Source organism: Pelophylax lessonae (genome assembly GCF_965119305.1).
Source record: "Pelophylax lessonae genome assembly, chromosome: 10".
Taxonomy (NCBI): Eukaryota; Metazoa; Chordata; class Amphibia; order Anura; family Ranidae; genus Pelophylax; species Pelophylax lessonae.
In genome coordinates, this window is record NC_138777.1 from 52,347,931 (window position 1) to 52,363,681 (window position 15,751).

Sequence of the window (15,751 nt, forward strand, 5' to 3'; positions counted from 1 at the left end):
GCGAACAATCGTCCGTTCTGGTGTCGGCATACAAATATTTTCATGTTTGCACGAAAGACTTTTGTCCGCGGATTGTGCGCAGACATCTGTCGGAGGCACCATACTAACACGCGTACAATCGGCAGATCCTTCGTCCACCGACGTTTGTATGCCGACGATCGGTACGTGTGTACGGGCCTTTACTGTAGCAAGACAGAGTGGCATCAGTGAATACCAAGGGTCCTGAGAAAGGATAAAATAAAAAAAACAGGAAACCATTGAAAAGGTTATAAAAGAGGCATGGACGGAGATTGAAAACAGATGCCATTTCGAAATGAAGCTGAGTGATGTCAATTCTACCAGACTACAAGAAAGGCTGAAACAAAATAGCAAGGCAATACAAGCGGGGAAGAGAAAGATGAGAACAGATAATATTTTTTGAACCTTCTTGCAATGTAGTGTTAAAGACTGACCTTGCTATGCAGAGTGAGGTACAGTACTGTTTTGTACTTTTTGATATGATCTTCTTATGTCTTCTCTAACCTTACTGTAGTTATCGACTTGCTGCCTTTTTATGTTTTTGTATTATGTCCATTTAATGCAATGTTTTGAATGGATGTATGTGAGAAGCTTTGTCACAAAAAAAAAAAAAAAAAAGAAGAAACTTTATGCTTGCCTTTCTGGTGGACTGTGATTGCGCTCTTTAGAGGAGTTTGGGCACCAACGCTATTTAATTGAGTGTGTCAGGTAGTGTGTTCACCTCTGGGCCCTGGGGTTCCTCCCCTGACCCCTAAATCATTACAGTGTTCTGTAGTGATATGAGGGTTGGTAGGAGAAACCACAGCAATCAGCAGGGGAAAGCTATCCAACATATTTGAAATTGCCAGATATCTGCAGAATGTGAAAAAACAACATTTTTCATAGTTTGTTGTAAAATTTTGCAAACAGGAAATTTTTCGCTTTAACTGATGTGCACTGATGGGCACTGATAAGGCAGCACTGATAGGCGGCACTGATGGGCACTGATAGGTGGCACTGATAGGCAGCACTGATAGGCCTCACTGATGGGCACTGATAGGTGGCACTGATAGGCAGCACTGGTAGGCCTCACTGATTGGCATTGATAGGTGGCACTGATGAGCACTGATTGGCAGCACTGATAAGCACTGATTGTCAGCACTGGTGGGCACTGATTGGCAGCACTGGGGTGCACTGTTGGGACTGCATTGATAATCAGGACACTGATAATCAGTGCCCTGATTATCAGTGCCAATGTCTCTTTAACACAAGCAGGTTATCAGCTCTCTCCTCGCGCTGTCAGCTGCAATTTCTTGTCTCTGTGTTCTTGTTGTTTTCCAATAAAGCTAGCAGGGCTCAGCCATGTGTCGAGCACCATCTGACTAATGAAAGTACAATTTGCATCAGCTTTCCAACAATTGTGTCTTTGTGTTATTGTATACTCAAGTTTTTGGGAATTGCTTAAATACATTTTTGATATTTACTGTGCAGCAACTTGTTTTGGAGTGGCACTACAACTTAGAACCTAAGATGGAAAAGGACCTACGGGTCCAAGTTGACAACAGGCTTGGCAGTGGCATGCAATGCCAAGCCGCTGCAAGCAAAGCCAACAGAATACTGGGATGTATAAAAAAGGGGATTCACTCCAGAAATAAAGAGATTATTCTCCCACTCTACAAGACTCTGGTTCGGCCACATCTGGAGTATGCTGTCCAGTTCTGGGCACCGGTCCTCAGGAAGGATGTGCTGGAACTGGAGAGAGTCCAGAGAAGGGCAACAAAAATAATTAGGGGAATGGAGGACATCAGCTATGAGGAAAGACTACAAGCATTGAACTTATTCTCTCTGGAGAAGAGACGATTGAGGGGGGATATGATATCAATGTACAAATACTGTACTGGTGACCCTAGCATATGGAACAAACTTTTCAGAGAAAGGGAATACAATAAGACATGTGGCCACTCACTATAACTAGAGGAAAAATGGTTTAACCTTAAAATAAGTTAGTGGTTCTTTACTGTCAGAGCAGTAAGGATGTGAAATTCTCTTCCACAAGCAGTGGTATCAGCAGGCAGCATGGATAGTTTTAAAAACTATTAGATGGGCACCTTAACTACCTCAATACTGGGCACTTAAACTCCCTTCCTTCCCAGACCAATTTTCAGCTTTTAGCGCTGTTGCATTTTGAATGACAATTGCGCGGTCATGCAACACTGTACCTAAACCAAATTTATGTCATTTTCTCCCCACAAATAGAGCTTTCTTTTGGTGGTATTTGATCACCGCCAGGTTTTTTCTTTTTTGGTGCACAAATAAAAAAAGACCGAAAAGTTTGAAAAAAAAAAAAAGTTTTTTTGTTTAGGTTATAAAATTTTGTAAATAGATACGTTTTTTCCTGCACTGATGAGCACTGATGACGCCGCACTGACAGGCACTGATGAGGAGACACTGATGGGGTGGCACTGATGGGGTGGCACTGATGGGGTGGCACTGATATGCAGCACTGATGGGCACTGATAGGTAGCACTGATATGCAGCACTGATGGGCACTGATAGGCAGCGCTGATGGGCACTGATATGCAGCGCTGATGGGCACTGATAGGCAGCACTGATGGGCACTGATCGGCGGCACTGATGGGCACTGATAGGCGGCACTGATGGGCACTGATGGGTGGCACTGATCGGCACTGATTTGGGGCACTGATAGGCAGCACTGGTGGGCAATAATGGGCACTGGTGGGCGGCACTGATAGATGGCAATAATGGGCACTGGTGGGCAGCACTGATAGATGGCATTGGTGGGCAGCACTGATAGGGGGGCACCACTGGCAGGCTCTCTGAGCCCTGTTTGCCATCCCTGGTGGCCATGGTGGGCATCTCTGGTGGTCATGGGTGGGCATCCCTTGTGGCTCTATTGGCATCCCCTCCCCCCAGGGCTGCACTGGTAATCAATCATCTTATTACCAGCACAGACCCCCCCTGTGATCAGTGAGTAATTAGAAATACTCACTGATCACCCCGGCTGCAGAATCGATCCTCTCCTTCTCCTCACACTGACAGGATCTGTCAGGAGGAGAAGAGATCGAAGCCGTTACAACGGCTGTATTGACTGTAGTGATTGGTCACAGCCGTCATGTGATCAGGAGGGCCAATCACAGGGCCCTCCTGCCGAGTCTTGTTGCTCTGTGTCCTAGGGACACAGGCACATCGAGATCGCGCCGCTGCGCGTGCCCGCGGCGGCGCGATCTCTCTCCTTCTGAAGGACGTTCCGGAACGTCCATTCAGAAGGACGAGACTCCCACCCGGCCGTATATGTACTATGGCCCGGGTGGGAGGTGGTTAAAGACCACAACATAAAGGGGTATACAATGTACGGTTAACAGCAAACACACACACATCATAGGTTGAACTGGATGGACTGATGTATTTTTTCAACCTCACTAACTATGTAACTATGTAACTTCAAGGCACTGTAGATCAAAACAAAAGCTCTGTATATTCTTTGTTTAAGGGTGCAACTAATCGACCAGTTTGCATCCATAGCACATAGTGGTGTTGCATTCCAGAGGCATTTAGGTGTTTAGCTGCCTCTGAGCACAGCAAACCATCTACCCTAGCCGTCCAACTGAATGTATTCTAAGAATTTGCACACCCTATATTTTGATGCACCTTAAATTTATTTAGCTACTTCAAACAGAAAGTCCAATTAGGCTTTAAATTTCCATAGTATGCTCACAGATTCACTATAAAATAGAGATGTGGTTAAGTTACAAAAGAAGCAAAGAGTTTTTTTTTGTAATTGCATATAAATGTCAAATGGGGACATTTCTAGTGTTGGATTGTCTATAGGAATTATGGGCAGTCCCCAACCAAACCAAGCAAGGCAATTACATATGATTGTAATTATGTACTTTTTCTCCATACGTGAATTTATTTTATTCTTCTTCTCCGCAATGACATCTTGCTGGAAATTGCTTCTCTGGAGTCTATAAACTTTGCTCGGCACAGTTGATTCAGTAAAGTTGGTCATAACAGTAAAACTCCATTATCCTGATCACAAATGTAAAGAAAACTATTCTGACAGCAGAAAATAACTTTCCCTGAACAACAATCAGTGAGCTTTATCTCTTGCCCTTTAAATCATTTATTTTCTACTAATATGTTTTATCAGGACAATGGATGCATGACTCTCTGCTATCACTTTGATGTATAGTCTGTCGTATAAGAAAATTGTAACAGAGTATTTATGGTCTGAGTCTAAAATATAATGTTTGTGTAGTCAGTAACCTATAGCAGAAAATATAAGATGTAACACTAAAAAGAGCTGAAGATAAATGTGTGCCTTTAAAATGTATCTTCAGCCACAACTTTTTTTTTTATTTTTTAGCTTTGGCTATAGCAAGGAAAGGTTTGTAGTTCTTTCAGTTTATATTGCTCTCTGTGGCCCATTCCCTAATGCCTCGTACACACGCAACGATAGTTGGCCGTGAATTTTCGGCCAACGTCCGATCGGCCGATTTTCGGCTTGTTAGTATGATGCTTTCGACACCCGTCTCCGACTTTTCGGCCGAACAAAATCTGGTGTGCAGGCTATAAAATTTTTGTTGGCCGTCAACAGAACGGCCGATTTTCTTTCAGTCAGTATAGATTTTGGCAGACAAAAATCTGATGAGCAAGACTGGGCATGCTCAGAGAAGAAAAAACACACGGAAAGTAAACCAGCACATGAAATCACTTCTGAAGTTCTTTTTTGTTGGCCGAGAAAATTTGTGTGCAGTCTAGAGCACATTTCAACCAACACAACAACACTGGACAAAAGACGGCCGATCGGTCGGCCGATAATCGTTGCGTGTGTACAAGGCTTTACTCCCTGTATCAGCCACAAGAAAAGAGAGAGCACTTCAAAACAAATTGCTGCACAGCAACTATCAAAAATCTATTAATGCATTTCCCACAAACTTGAGTATACAAAAATACAAAGACACAATTGTTGGAAAGCTGATGCAGATTTTACTTTCACTAGTCAGATGGTGCTGAAAACATGGCTGAGCCCTGCTAGCTTTATTGGAAAACAACAAGAACACAGAGACAAGAAATTACAGCTGACAGCATGAGGAGAGAGCCGATAACCTGTTTGGGTTAAAGAGACATTGGCACTGATAATCAGGGCACTGATTATCAGTGTCCTGATAATCAATGCAGTCCCAACAGTGCTGCCAATCAGTGCCTACCAGTGCTGACAATCAGTGCTGCCAATCAGTGCTCATCAGTGCCACCTATCAGTGGTCCCTATCAGTGACCATCATTGGCGCCTATCAGTGCCCTTCAGTACCAGCTATCAGTGCCCATAAGTGAGGCCTATCAGTGCCACCTATCAGTGCAGACTTACTCAGTGCCCCCTCACCAGTGCCCACCATTGCCGCCTCATCAGTGCCACCTATCAGTGCCGCCTTATCAGTGCCGCCTCATCAGTGCCCATCAGTGAAGCCTCATCAGCGCACATCAGTGAAAGTGAAAAATTACCTGTGTGCAAAAATGTATAACAAACTATGAAAAATGTTTTTTTTTAAAATATTTTTGGTCTTTTTTTAATTTGTTTAACAAAAAAATAAAAAACCCAGTGGTGAATAAATACCACCAAAAGAAAGCTCTATTTGTGTGGAAAAAGCTAAAAATGTCATATGGGTACAGTGCTGCATGACTGCGCAATTGTCATTCAAACTGTGACAGCACTGAAAGCTGAAAATTGGCCTGCTCAGGAAGGGGGTGAAAGTGCCCAATCATGCCTGATGACTCAAAATAAAATACCAATCACACACGGTACATACTGTATTTACAATTTGTAAGAAGCTGGAAAGCAGTGAGATAGTAATTGCTAGGATGCCCGTGGCCACCTGCCTCCTAATGACTAGAGATGAGCTTGGGTTCAATTTGCACCCAGAAGCGGTCATTGCTGGGCCAATGAGCTGTGGGTGAGAAATTCCACAAACCATAGCTGCACTTATGCAAATTGACAGGTATACTTGTAGCGTCATTGACCTAATATGAGCACAGGGAATCTCCCACAGTCCATTGGCCCAGTAATGACAGCTATCTTTTGGACCAAACTCAGTTCATCACTACAAGCAACTAATAATGATGAGCAGCAGATAGCGTTGTAGCAACCAATAAAGCTAGTGGCCTGCACAATGGAAATTTTCTTTTTTTTCGGCAGCAGTAGTACCATCAATAACAAATGACTTTGCACAGGAGAATCATGAACAGACACAAACAGGTGTTCGGTGTGAACCCTGCGCTGTGGTGAACCCAAACCCCATCTCTTGTGTCTACTGTATCCTAAGGAAAGTCAGTTGTTCGCCATATTTCCCATTTCTCAGGGAATTAGTTATAAAGATCAGATAAGATAAATAGTTCATATTACTGGTCTTCAGATTTGCTGGTTGTTACCTACCATCTGTATCTCCCTGCATTTTAAAATTCTCTATAAAAATATACAAGTCCTACAAAAATTATCCCAAAGGGGCACAAATGGGTCGCAGGTCCTTGAAATTAACTGCACTAGGTGTTCCAGCTAGTGGATCTGGACACTGAAAAAGATATGTTTTAATGTAATACATTTGGGGGGCTTTTTCTGACACAAATGAGGCCCCCAAATTTGCTTCATTGTTCACCTGCAGGGATTTGCAACAGGTGTAACAAAACACACAAATGGGCACTATTGTAATGAGACTCAACCTCTGTTTTTGTAGCATCAACCCACTCATTAGCAGCCTTTCCAAGCACTTCCCTTTGTCTGTTCCTTTGTCTTGGTCTTATGGCTCCAAACAAAATAACAAATTAAATATTTACTGAAAATGTAACTAGCAAGATAGTGTCCAATCATTAGTATTGGTCATTGAAACTGCGCTCTCAGAAAACCTGACACTGAGGAGTCTGTTTTTTTGAGTTCTTGAGTCAATGGGTGTCATGTAGCCTTTTCCCTTACAGCTCTTTGCCACTAATTGTTACACGTGTGGGTGTTGACCCGCTGTCACAAGCATAGGAATGATCCTACCTGGAATCCCTCTTTCCTCAAGGGATAGCTGGTGTTCTGCCACAGAACCCCTCACAGAAGTGTGAGCTTAGCTGCAGACTACCCTCAGGTCACCCAAGAGGTACTCATAGACCCATGGTGGACAATTGCATGTAGAGTAGACAAGGTGGTCGTCTATAACAGGGCTGGCTGGTAGCAGGCTATAGCAGGCTGACTGGCTGAGACTGCAGCAGACTGGTGTCAACTGTAGCAGACTGGTGTCGCCAGGAGTGTATACACGCCCCTGTTCTTTGACAGTTGCTGGTCTCATGCAAAAAATAGCTAGAAAAGAGATGGGGCTTTGCGGGCCAATGGGAGGAGAAGGTTTTGGCTATACATTCTCCCTGTCTGTCTGTTCACCTGCAGGGTGATTGATGTAAGCTAGTCTCTGGATGGAGACCAAACCTGATTTAGGCCAGCCAAGGCTTGTGATATTGCATTTGTAACAGGTGCTCCAAGCTCCCTGTTTGTCTGCCCTGCTCTGCTAGATTGGATTCCCTCATTGACAAGTGACAACCTCATATCCGATATTGAATACTCTCTGAACTCTGCCTGCCATTTGACTACCGATTTGACCCTGACTATTCTGAACCTTTCCTGCCTTGTACCTGGACTGTCATTCAACCACTCTGCCTGCCTGCCAACTGCAAGTACCTGTTTGCTTTGCCCAGTACATGCCTGCCCTGACATGGTGTCCAGGCACTGCAGCATTGTGTATAAGTCCTGGAGGCAACCGAGTAGCGGTAGGCCTGCATGCATTATGGGAAAGGGGGCTGCTATAGGTGAAAAACACAGAAGCTAGCTATACTGTCTGACCACCTGCGTCAGGGATAGGCATGTAAGGTGTCAATTGTAGCAGACTTGGAGAGACTGATGCAGAATGGTAGAGATCCTAGCAGACTGGTAGAGACGAATGCAGACTGTTAGAGACTGTAGCAGATTAGGTAGACTGTAGCAGACTTGTAGAAAAAGGACAGGCGCCAATGTAGTTAGCCAGAAAGGTTTATTGCACAATATACATAATAACTTACACATAGGTAAGCTCCAGTCCGTATGGCAGCGTCTCCAGCGCACGATCCGGCCGTCCACCGGCCCGGAGGTGACGTCACAGGAAGCTGGTCAAAGAACTTGGTTACACCGGAAGCCGCAAGTGGAACGCAGGCTCCCGGAAATGACGCAACGCGTTTCGGAGCATGCGCACTCGGCTCCTTCCTCAGGCGTAAGTGACTGCCACCTGGTGCCAGGTTTAAATACAGCAGTCTACAATCAATTAACATGGAAATCAATACAAGGGGCGGCGCAATACTCTGCAGGACCAGCTACACCGCCAGCACTTCTGGAGAGTACGCACAATACTTTATGAATAATACAATGGATTTCGTACTGGGGCTTATTCATGTACAACAGCTTTAGACAAACAATATACACTAAAAATATTAAAACTATTGAAAAGTCCTCAACGATAGATATATTGAAACATGACTTACATGCCACAAAACTAGGAGGGAAAATAAAATAATAATATATACACATATATCTCTCTGTACCCAGGTACAGAGGAAAAACGGCTTACCTTATAATAAGGAAAACCGTAGGCTCCGAGGATCATGTACTCCCAAAAGGAATTCATTTTCCATGATCCATAATACATTATAAAAATATATAAGCACCTAAATGTGCCGGATAGCTAAAAAACAAAAGACAAAGTTCTAAGAACTATAAAATTACTATAAAAATACTTTAAAATACATGCACACATGTATGCATGTGTGTACACACGCACACATATATACATGTATGTACCCATATGGTACCTACAAAAGGGAATGACTAGGAAGGGAAAAGGTGATAAGGAATGAGAAGGGAGGGAAGGGAAGAAAGGGGAGGGGGGGAAAAAAAGGGGAAAAAGAAGAAGGGAGGGAAGGAGAGTAAAGGGAAGGGGGGGGGGGGAGGGAAAAGAAAAAGAAAAAAGGGGAAAGGAGGGGGGGAGATGGAGGAAAAAGGAAAAATTAGAGTAATAACAATGCACTGACTCACAAAATAGTATTAATATCCAGCTCCTCGTTCAGTCCCCCGGGAGCTAGAACATTCAGAGCGTATATCCAGTAAGTTTCCCTACTGCACAGACGCCTGAACCTCTCGGCCTCAGAGGTGCCTTTTGGAATTGCCTCAATTACCCAGACATATAATCCCTCAGTGGATTTATTATGGTGTTGAAGGAAGTGCCTGGGGACGCTATGGTGTTCTTTACCCTCCTGAATATAGCGTCGGTGCTGGCCAAACCGTGCTCTGAGAGTCCGTATGGTCCTGCCAACATAGTGCAGGCCACACGGACATACCAGGCAATATACCACGAATTCAGACGAACAGGTGTGGAATTCATTAATTCCATACCTGTTGCCTCCAATCACAAAGTCCTTCTGTCCATGCTTAACATATTCGCATGTTAAGCATTGTATTTTACGACACTGGTACATACCAGTGACGTTAAAAAAGGTCAGGGACGGAGAAGCATATTTTTTAGATTTGAGTTTACTAGGTGCGATTTTTGTTTTTATGTTGGGGGCCTTTCTGTATGAGAAACGGGGTTTGTCCGGAAGTACTGCTTTTAGATGAGGATCTTGGAGCAGGAGTGGCCAGTGTTTCTTTACCACTCGCTCCATTTGTCGGTGGTGATTATGGAATTGAGTTGTGAATCTCATCTGTGTGCCATCAGACCCAGTCTTGACACGCTTAACGGTCTGTGGCGCTATATATTGGATGAACGCCTGTTCAACAATGGTATCTGGGTACCCTTTTTCCAGAAATTTTTGTTTAAGGGCCGTGCCTTGCACTTTGTAGTCCGAGGTCTTGGTGCAATTATGTCTGAGTCTACAGAATTGGCTTTTCGGGATATTATCTAACCAACGGGGATGATGACAACTATGGTAATGCAGCAGGGAATTGCCTGCAGTTGGTTTTATGTAGTTCTTGGCCAATATTAGCTGGTTGTCATGGTGTAGATCCAGATCAAGGAAAGCCAAATGGTCAGGATCAATCACAGAGGTGAACTTCAGTCCCATGTCGTTGTTGTTACAATGGGAAACGAAGTTCACAACCTCTGCGGCCTCTCCATCCCAGATGATGACGATATCATCGATATATCGTCCGAAAAACACTATATGTGGAGTGTAGGGATTATTATTCAACACATATCGAGTTTCCCAATGTCCCATGGTGAGATTGGCATACGATGGAGCGAAATTGGCTCCCATCGCCGTGCCCGTGATCTGTAGGTAGTAGTCGTCGTTAAACAAAAAGTAATTGTGTGAAAGACAAAACAGAGTGGCTTGCAATATGAAGTCAGCCTGTTTGGGGTGAATGGTATCATCCTGACTGAGATAAAACTCTAGGGCCCTCATGCCAACTGCATGTGGGATAGATGTGTACAGAGACTGTACATCTAACGAGACCCACAAGTATGTCGGCTCCCATGTATACGGAGTAAGGAGCTCTAGCAAATGTATACCATCCCTGATGTAGGAGGGGAGCTCTTGAACTATCGGCTGTAAGAATATGTCAATATACTGCGAGAAGCCACTTGTGATGCTATCCATCGCAGCAACAATAGGCCTACCGGGGGGATTCGTTGTGCACTTATGCACTTTGGGTAAATGATAAAAATATGGAGTATGAAAATAATCCCTAAAGAGAAAAGACATCTCAGTTTTAGAGATGATACCATTCCTCAAGGCAGTGGTAGCTAAAACCTTTGCCTCAACTGTATATTCGGGTAGTGGATCTTTATTAAGTTTCATGTATGTGTTACCATCGGATAGCAGCCGATTGGCCTCATTCACATAATCACTTTTATTCTGTATGACGACACTACCGCCTTTGTCCGCAGGCTTAATGATAATATTAGTATTGGACATTAATGTTTTAAGGGCCACATTCTCCACCTTACTTAAATTGCAACCATATTTGCCGTTATTACTTTTCTTAGCTTTTTTGCACATATCTAAGAGGTCAGAATATACAATGCGGTAAAAAGTTTCTATACACGGGCCTTTTGAGTGTGTAGGGTAAAAATTGGACTTGGGTTTTAATTGTGTATGTCTCATGGGGGGGGAGATGGGAAGATGCTGGGTAAGTAAAACTTCCTCAACATCAATCTCACTCTGTCCCTCCCAGGGTGCATTACCTTCCATATACAACTCCTCTAGCATGGCTAAAGCTACTTCCGTGTCTACACCAGATGTCTGGTCTGATAACTGGGTGCTCAAGGCGCACTCAGTATCATTGTATGTAGGTGCCTTAGCTGATTTTAAAGAGAAATGTCTCTTTAACGTCAGGTTGCGGATAAATTTGTTCAAATCCTTAAATATTTGAAACGGATTGGGTTTGGTAGTAGGGGCAAAGGTGAGGCCACGGCTAAGTATGGCCCGATCATTGGCGGTGAGTTCGCAAGTAGATAAATTAAAGATCCTCACTGTTGGCATCTCATTTTCCTGACTCGGGCATTTTGATCTATTTCCTCTTCCCCTATGTCCTCTGCGCCGTGTTTTCTTTTCTTTAGACGCTTGGGGAGAGGTCCTGACACTAAAAAAGGGACCGCAGTCATATTAGTTGGCATACCGTCTGTAGATGGACATTCTACAGGTGAATACCCAGAAAGGGGGACCTGAGGCATAGGTGTTAGTGTCAATATAGGGATACCTCCATCAGCAGAACCAGCTGGGGTAAGGGCATTTTCTCGTGTGCCGGTACCTACCGGGACACTGAGGCAATTACTAGAAGGTTCTGATAGCACTACACTAGGTGTAGGACATGTCTTATTAAATGAGGAAGGAGGCCCTCTAGAGGATGTTGATGTGTTTGTAGCAGTTTTCTGGATATATGTAGTATTACTGGGTTTAGTAGAGGGATAGCTTTTTTTCTTTTTAGTGGTATTATTGTTATTGATCGCATTATGAGCGGGTGCAGCATCCGTTCTCTTATTTTTATTTTTATTTTTAGTTTGCGGGCAGAGCTTAGGTTTTTTGTATGAAAATTGAGAGGGATGACCTATGTCTGCCCTCTTAGTAAACATATAAGGTACATGGTATGGAGGAGGTGGGCAGTGCATAGTAAGGAGTGAAGGAAGGGCAGGAAGGGACGAAAGGGAGGGAGAAGGGGTGGAATCAGTAGATACCATAGAATGATCAGTACGTTGTTTCTGATTTTTGTGTTTGTTATTCCAGGAGAAGACAATATTACTATTGTAGTCATCCAAATCACGCCGAAATTTTCCTAATTTGGTACAAACTAGGCTATCTTCATTTCTTTTGGTATTCTGTTTTAGGGTACGGAGCCATCTATTCGGTAATATTGTAGTGAGATCCATAATCTCGTTACTTAGGATCTGTATTTTGTGGACCATTTGGTCATATTTGACAGTTCTCTGTTCCATAATTATTTTTATCCATTTGTTTGTACAGAACTCCGAGATGGCTTGCCATTCCTTGGTATGTGGGGTATCCAGGAAGGAACACTCCTTCATAATCCTGAGTCCCCTAGGAGTAATATTGGCTGCTAGGTATTGAGAGATATATGTGTATATATTATTATTTTATTTTCCCTCCTAGTTTTGTGGCATGTAAGTCATGTTTCAATATATCTATCGTTGAGGACTTTTCAATAGTTTTAATATTTTTAGTGTATATTGTTTGTCTAAAGCTGTTGTACATGAATAAGCCCCAGTACGAAATCCATTGTATTATTCATAAAGTATTGTGCGTACTCTCCAGAAGTGCTGGCGGTGTAGCTGGTCCTGCAGAGTATTGCGCCGCCCCTTGTATTGATTTCCATGTTAATTGATTGTAGACTGCTGTATTTAAACCTGGCACCAGGTGGCAGTCACTTACGCCTGAGGAAGGAGCCGAGTGCGCATGCTCCGAAACGCGTTGCGTCATTTCCGGGAGCCTGCGTTCCACTTGCGGCTTCCGGTGTAACCAAGTTCTTTGACCAGCTTCCTGTGACGTCACCTCCGGGCCGGTGGACGGCCGGATCGTGCGCTGGAGACGCTGCCATACGGACTGGAGCTTACCTATGTGTAAGTTATTATGTATATTGTGCAATAAACCTTTCTGGCTAACTACATTGGCGCCTGTCCTTTTTCTTCACTTCTGCCAGCGGATTCTTCGGAGTTTTCCTGTCAGTGCTGCCTTGTATCCAGCCATTTGGGACAGTCCCGAAATAAGAATCTGGAGCATCCCCCGCGCCCCTCCTACAGTGGTGGACTCCTTTCTTTCTTGCCTGGTAAGAAGCGCCCAACAAACTTTTTTTCTGAACATTGCCTCTAACTACGAAGGTTGGTGCTGCTCTCTCCAGGAGGAACTGTCTGAACATTGCATTGTTAATGTTACTTGCTAACGTCCATATATTATCCAATTTTAATAACATTGTTAGGTTTGATTTTAATGGGTCTTTTCCATTTAGTTTAAGTTTGTCTACGTCCTCTTGGATAGATGCCTATTGACATGTACATTATACTCTAATGGTTATTTTATATTAATTAACTTATATATTTTTAAACACTGATATATTGTTAACCTTGTCATAACGTTTATTTGTGATAACTTCATTCTGCCATGGAATTCCTTGATAGTGTGGAGTCCCAAAAATATTGTGTCCTGGATCAACTATATTCTGTTTTTCCAGGTACACTTTTTGTCCCTATAGACAAATTTATACATGAACACTACCATAGACTATGTGCATCTTTTAGAAGATTGGAGAAGGCTATCGATGCTGCCAATAACCATTGGTGGGATCGGTTCTTTCTGGACCAATACCTAGCAGCCAATATTACTCCTAGGGGACTCAGGATTATGAAGGAGTGTTCCTTCCTGGATACCCCACATACCAAGGAATGGCAAGCCATCTCGGAGTTCTGTACAAACAAATGGATAAAAATAATTATGGAACAGAGAACTGTCAAATATGACCAAATGGTCCACAAAATACAGATCCTAAGTAACGAGATTATGGATCTCACTACAATATTACCGAATAGATGGCTCCGTACCCTAAAACAGAATACCAAAAGAAATGAAGATAGCCTAGTTTGTACCAAATTAGGAAAATTTCGGCGTGATTTGGATGACTACAATAGTAATATTGTCTTCTCCTGGAATAACAAACACAAAAATCAGAAACAACGTACTGATCATTCTATGGTATCTACTGATTCCACCCCTTCTCCCTCCCTTTCGTCCCTTCCTGCCCTTCCTTCACTCCTTACTATGCACTGCCCACCTCCTCCATACCATGTACCTTATATGTTTACTAAGAGGGCAGACATAGGTCATCCCTCTCAATTTTCATACAAAAAACCTAAGCTCTGCCCGCAAACTAAAAATAAAAATAAAAATAAGAGAACGGATGCTGCACCCGCTCATAATGCGATCAATAACAATAATACCACTAAAAAGAAAAAAAGCTATCCCTCTACTAAACCCAGTAATACTACATATATCCAGAAAACTGCTACAAACACATCAACATCCTCTAGAGGGCCTCCTTCCTCATTTAATAAGACATGTCCTACACCTAGTGTAGTGCTATCAGAACCTTCTAGTAATTGCCTCAGTGTCCCGGTAGGTACCGGCACACGAGAAAATGCCCTTACCCCAGCTGGTTCTGCTGATGGAGGTATCCCTATATTGACACTAACACCTATGCCTCAGGTCCCCCTTTCTGGGTATTCACCTGTAGAATGTCCATCTACAGACGGTATGCCAACTAATATGACTGCGGTCCCTTTTTTAGTGTCAGGACCTCTCCCCAAGCGTCTAAAGAAAAGAAAACACGGCGCAGAGGACATAGGGGAAGAGGAAATAGATCAAAATGCCCGAGTCAGGAAAATGAGATGCCAACAGTGAGGATCTTTAATTTATCTACTTGCGAACTCACCGCCAATGATCGGGCCATACTTAGCCGTGGCCTCACCTTTGCCCCTACTACCAAACCCAATCCGTTTCAAATATTTAAGGATTTGAACAAATTTATCCGCAACCTGACGTTAAAGAGACATTTCTCTTTAAAATCAGCTAAGGCACCTACATACAATGATACTGAGTGCGCCTTGAGCACCCAGTTATCAGACCAGACATCTGGTGTAGACACGGAAGTAGCTTTAGCCATGCTAGAGGAGTTGTATATGGAAGGTAATGCACCCTGGGAGGGACAGAGTGAGATTGATGTTGAGGAAGTTTTACTTACCCAGCATCTTCCCATCTCCCCCCCCATGAGACATACACAATTAAAACCCAAGTCCAATTTTTACCCTACACACTCAAAAGGCCCGTGTATAGAAACTTTTTACCGCATTGTATATTCTGACCTCTTAGATATGTGCAAAAAAGCTAAGAAAAGTAATAACGGCAAATATGGTTGCAATTTAAGTAAGGTGGAGAATGTGGCCCTTAAAACATTAATGTCCAATACTAATATTATCATTAAGCCTGCGGACAAAGGCGGTAGTGTCGTCATACAGAATAAAAGTGATTATGTGAATGAGGCCAATCGGCTGCTATCCGATGGTAACACATACATGAAACTTAATAAAGATCCACTACCCGAATATACAGTTGAGGCAAAGGTTTTAGCTACCACTGCCTTGAGGAATGGTATCATCTCTAAAACTGAGATGTCTTTTCT